This window comes from Dendropsophus ebraccatus, chromosome 4, assembly GCF_027789765.1.
Source record: "Dendropsophus ebraccatus isolate aDenEbr1 chromosome 4, aDenEbr1.pat, whole genome shotgun sequence".
In the NCBI taxonomy this organism is placed as follows: domain Eukaryota; kingdom Metazoa; phylum Chordata; class Amphibia; order Anura; family Hylidae; genus Dendropsophus; species Dendropsophus ebraccatus.
The window spans coordinates 145,632,120-145,638,399 of record NC_091457.1 but is presented as its reverse complement, the minus strand read 5'-3'; positions in this window follow the sequence as shown (position 1 = coordinate 145,638,399).

The following is a 6,280-nucleotide window of genomic DNA, read 5'->3' as shown; positions in this document are numbered from 1 at the left end:
CAACCCCAGTGTTGCAAAACCAAGCTGCTCTTTCCCAGTCTAGCTGGGAGCACATGGAGTGGGCTTTTAGATCTGTTCACACTAGGTATTGGCTGACGGCCATTGCCCTTGCTGGCCGTGCCTGCGAGGCGGTGCAGTTCTGGCCCTGCGGGCATGGTTCTACGACACTGGGGTTGCTGGACCGCTGGGCTGCTCCCCCCTGTAGGCAATGGCTTTGCGGCGGCAGTGGTTGCCGGCGAATGCTGCACCATGGCTAGGGTAGGGACTTATGTGAATCAGAAGACCTGCACGTGGTACATGAGGCAATATGGATTGATCAAATTATGTACTAACTTCTGATGTTGGTTTTTAATGTAGCTGAACAAGCTTTAGTTTCAACCATGGGTGCGATGTGAAGCCATTTCTATGTTCTCCAGGCTTGTTATCTCTGTGTTCACACATGCAGTAACGCATTGAAAATGCAATGTGAATGCATCATTTAATTGCAGTAAGTGGCCATTAAATTGCCGTTCAGCCGTCCTTCATTGCAATGAAACTCGAACGTGTGTGAACATACCTTACTGACTGACAATGGCGGTAATCATCCTACAAATCACATACACACACACCTACAGCAGTAATCTGAGGCTGAGACACACAACGGATTGCGAGTCTAGTGTGTGAAGATATCATCATGTTATTGATCTATTATTCATGTAGCGTCCTTTTGTTTCAGACAGAAGAAGGGATGTAACGTATCTGGGGAAATAATGTCTATTATTACTATCTTACGTCTTTAGGGTCAGTATCCTGGGAGTATATTGCCTACCTGGAGAACCAAACAATCACCCTACATACACATACACTACAGTGACAAATAACCATTATAATAAATACGCTGTATAAATTCAATGTCTCCTTCAGAAAGAGATGACATGTATATATCTGAGAGTAGCTATCCTCTTAGCCTGAATTTAACAAGCGACAGTGCCTTCTCCTCTACGTACTTACCCGACCTCCCTTCCTTTATTCCCTATCCCTGATTTACACACAAGAAAACAAGTCTCGGCAATAGGACAGAAGGTCATTTTTTGTTCTATATTCCATTTTTCTAAACATCATTATTCATCGTTCAGGATAAAAAAAATACCTTCTTTTATTTAGCTTTCTTCCTCATTTTACTGGATTGTGTTTCCATGGAAACAAGATGCTACAAAATGAATCAGGATTAATGCTCGGCTAATGGCTTATCGAGGGAAATATAGCAGAGCTGGCAATAGGGACACACAACCCATTTGTATCCCTGCAATCCTACGGCTTTGGTATTATTATAAATATTCTTTTGTTTGCATTTCAGAGGATTGTCATTTTATAAAGAGTTCCACAAAAATATGTTGCTTTTTTTATTGGCCCTTTAAAACAAGAGGCAATTGCCCAGAACCCCAATCCAAAAATCCAGAAAATCCTCACTATCTGGTCCACTCTGTCTCCACTCCTCTGTGCTCCCCCTCTGTTCTGAGACCAAAGTCACATGACGTCTTTGACAGCAGCGGCAGCCTCCTGAGAAGCACAGGGGAAAGGAAATACAGTCAATTTCTTTCTCTCTAATCTATCTGTGTGGATAGATACCAGTTCAAAGTTCAATACCAGTGTGTGGATAGATAGATATTTTGTTTACAGTGTAAGGGTACAAACTCACTGGGCGGATCCGCAGCGAGTTTCTCGCTGCAAATTTGCAGCGACACCCGCTGCGGATCCCTGCCCTGTTCAGTCTATGGGCAGACAAACTCGCAGCAGGATGCACATCCCGCCCCGTTAACCCCCCGGCCGCCGGAGCATATACATCACTGGGTCCCCACTCCGACTTGCTTTGCGGTTTTTCGACACGTCCCGTTCGGCCAATCAGTGCGGCCGGGGGTTAATGGGGCGGGCTGCGAACAAACTCACAGCGGGATGTGCATCCTTCTGCGAGTTTGTCTGCTCATATGTGTACAGGGCAGAGATCCACAGCAGGCCCCGCTGCGAATTCACAGCGAGGAACTCGCTGCGGATTCGCCCAGTAAGTTTGTACCCTTCAGCAGAAGCAGATAGAGCCAAAGATTAGGCAGATACTTGGCAGTTGGCTCTGAGGTGCAATGCATTCTGGGAAATGTAGTTTTCCCACCTGTGCTATCTTGGCTATAGATTCTCTTAGTAAAACTTGTAACACAGGAACGGCAGCAGCTAGACAGACGGAAGATGGCTCAAAATACTCAGGGGGGCTTTGTGGATAAGATCGGCTAAGTTTAAGAGCAATTGATGTTTTTATCTCTTGGGTAGAATAAACTTTTAAGTCTTCAAGTACTTATCAGCTGCTGTATATCCTGTAGAAAATGGTGTATTCTTTCCAGTCTGACAAAGTGCTGTCTGCTGCCACCTCTGCCCATATCAGGAACCTTCTATTGGGATTTGCTACTGCTCTGGACAGTTCCTGACATGGACAGAGGTGGCAGCAGAGAACACTGAGACTGGAAAGAATACACCACTTATTGCAGGACATACAGTAGCTGATAAGTACTGGAATATTTGAAATTTTTAAATAAAAGAAATCAACAAATCTGCATAATTTTCTGACACCAGTTGAGTATCCTTTTTGATAGAGTGTTGGGATGCCAGCTTTCATTTCTTATATTGCTCTCGTGAAATAAAATCTACGCTGTTATTGGTATGGGAAACAAAATAAATCTCACCTTATGTTAAGGAAGGATTGGGGGTCAAACTTATTGCTGCTCCTTTAAAAGTCTATGGGACTGAGATGGCACTTGGCTATTACGAATAGAGATGAGAGAACTTACAGTACGTTCGAGTTTGCTCAGTATTTGAATCCCGGTGTCTGGAGAAGATGGATGCAGCCCTAGCACTGCCTAGAAAACATTGATACACCCTATGGTGAACCCGAACTTACTGTAGGTTCGCTGATCTCTAATTATGAGCTATAAAACTGACAATTTATTGTAATAGTTATTAAGGTTGTTGTTGTTCTAGTTCCCTCTGGGATCCGGGCCGTGTGCCGTAAGGCCAGGACTGGCATCTCATGTGCTTTAGTATAACCAGGCTGGTATTAGCATGGATAAGCACCTGCCTTTAGCATCTATGGCTGCTCTCTCCTCAAAAACTGCCTCCTTGTTGCCATGGAGAGGGGGACTGCAAAAGAGCCTGCACTTTACACAAGCTGCCTTTTGTAGGGCTTCATCTATGTGTGTGTGGGGGGGGGGAGTAATTACTATGGTGAAAAAAATCAACACTACAGTCTTTTTGTATGTCAGTTCTCATGGCAGCAGGGGGTTGATAATAAAAATAAGTAAAATTTTCATTTTTCTACCAATATGTACCTTTCCGCATTTTTCTTTCCGGATCCAAGCCTGGTAACCTTTTATAGATTTCATCTGCAATATTAAAATTCTGAAGAAAAACTGAAGCAGATTTAGGGCCGTGGGGCATTTGCAGTTCTGTTGCAGTTCGCAACATGGCTGTCCTCAGTCCAAAGCTCTGTGCAGGTGTGCACCGGTGTTCTAGCCCCTTTGCTTGTGTATTTTATACCTTCATTTGTATAACTACTATGTGTACTTGTGTGCATTAGGTGGCGACTTTAGAGGAGAAGTTACAGCAACAGGCCATGCTCACATAACGTATATTTTCGTAAAAGCACGGTCGTTGTTGCAGATTGCAACAATGCCCGTGATTAATACGAAAATATACGTTAACTTGCTGTCTATGGAATCCCGGCCGGAGCGTACACACATAGTATACGCTCTGTCTAGGACCTCTAGCGGCGCTGTAGAAAGCTGACATGTCAGATTTCTGCGGCCGCTATTCACTGAATAGCGGCCGTAGAAAACCCTGTCAGTGCACATTATGGAGTGAGCGGCTCCGGCTACTCGCTCCATTGTGTGCTGTGGGGACTTCTGATGCGGGCGCACACGGATGCGCCCGTATCAGAACTCTGCTGCACTAAAGATCATCTGGCCGGTACTGCAGTACCGTCCGGGATGATTTTTTCTGAGACCGGGCGTTCTGTGACCTGGTCAAGTCACGGAACAGCCGGTCTCATACTACATGTTAACATAGCCACAAGGTGCAAAGGCACATGTGTCTACATGTATACTGATCAGCCATACTATTAAAACCACATGACATATCATAAAATAAGCATAACATGAACAAACACAAGAAGGTCAACAGGCCAAGGTCAAAACCAAACTAGCAACGCGGTACAAAATCAGAATCCAAGTAGTGAGGTCAAAGGTACAATACACCAAAGTCAGGTAACCAGGTAAAGTAGACAGAGAGCAAAGACACATAGGAAACACTAGCACACTTTTAAAGTCAGACTAATAGCTAGCAAAGGGTTAACAGACCAAGGAAGTATATATATGAGATCAGGGGTCCGGTCAAGCATGTGATTGGACCAGAGGTCCAGAACCCAGCTAGGAGTAAGTGGAAAGACAAGATGTCAATCACCCAGGCAAAACAGAGGTTAATCGTGAAGAGGCCAGAGGGATGTTAGCAGGGATGAGACGGGTGTGGCAGATAAATCAATCATCAGAGGAGAAGGAGTAGAGCAGTGTTTAGACAGAGCTCAGAAAAGTGAAAATAAAACATACAAATAACAATGTATGGCAAAGAGCGCAGTCTTGGCCGTATACCACAAGCCGAGGACCGTGCCGAGGTCCTAACAGGTAAAGTTATGACATCTACTCCCTGAGAATTTTTTTTCACAGACCCCTGTAAAACTGCTAAAGGGGTTTCTGTGGCTTAACACCAACTAATTCTCTCCTGTAAACCAGACAAAGTGACCTTTCAAACCCACTAGGAACTAAACATAGGCCTAGAATTCACACCATCCCAATAACAATCCATCTTGTCATTACCTTCCAAGGCCTTCTGATGAGCAAACTATGTGAAGGATCTTGCATCGCTATAACAGAGATGGGGAACCTTTGGCCCTTCAACTGTGGCAAAACTACCATTCCTATCATGTCTGGACGGCTTTATGCAAAAGATGAGCCCTCACACAAGGCTATACAAAAAAATAAGGAACACAGGTCAGAATAGGGCAATTGTAAGACAATACATTTATTTTTACACATTTTAAAGTAGTAAAACAAAACAAAAGCTATATAAATTAGTTATCAATGCCAGTAACATTTTTTGTTTTCACATTTATTATACATTTTGTGGTAAAATAAAAGCAGCCAATGCAAAGTTCAATTGGGCCCACAAAAAAAGTCTTTATATGGCCCCGTTTATGGAAAAACTAGTGGTCTTACAGCTTTTAGAACCTGAGTAGGAAAAAAAACCCAAAACACTGGTATTTTCCGGTCTTGAAGGCAATAAATGTACTTAAAAACAGAAAAGAACATATACATTTGGTATAGATGTAGTTGAACAGATCTAAGGAATACTACATATTTAGTACAGTTTTACTACATAGTTAACAGCGTAAACACATAAGCACCCCAATTTTTAATTTCATGAATATTTTTTTCCCCCAGTATATTTAAAGTTTTCATTACACAAAGCACAATTGGTTCCACCAAAGTAAAATGAAAAGTAAGCTCTCATATGCCTCTGTAGACGGAAAAATTAAATAGTTATGACTCTTAGAGGAGAAAAGATAAATAAAGCCATAATAAAGAACCTATACTTACCAGTCCCCGTACCCTTGCATTGCAGTGTCCCACTCCCAGAGGATTCTCCATATCTTTCCTCTGCTATGTCATGACTCTGCGGATATATGCTCGGCTCAGCCAGTCAGTGACTAGGGAGGGACACTGCTGCAGTCACTGATTGGCTGGGTGGAGTACTTCTCACGCGCTCCCTTCAAGGCACAGGAAACGGTAAGTATAGGTACTTCGTTATGTTTCCTCCACCCCCTGCCTGCACTGGTATGTTTACACTGAGCAAATACGGCTGAATCCAGTGTCCTACAGTGACTAAATGAGAGGGAGGGAGGGCGCGCGCGTGTCCGCTTCCTCCCCTCTCCGCTCAAAGAAGTTCTCCCATAAATGGGCAATGACACACTGAGCACGTCGGAATTCCGCCTGATTTGCTCAATGGGAACATACCCTTATTGTTAAATCAACCGGACTTCTCCTTTAACCCCTTGCCGCATATGGACGTACCGGCACGTCCAAATCTGCATACAGTTCCTGCAGATGGACGTGCCGGTACGTCCACGGGATGACAGGGGCGCAGGAGCTGCACTCCTGTCATCCCCGATGGGGCCCGGCTGTCAGTGATAGCCGAGCACCCGCCACAA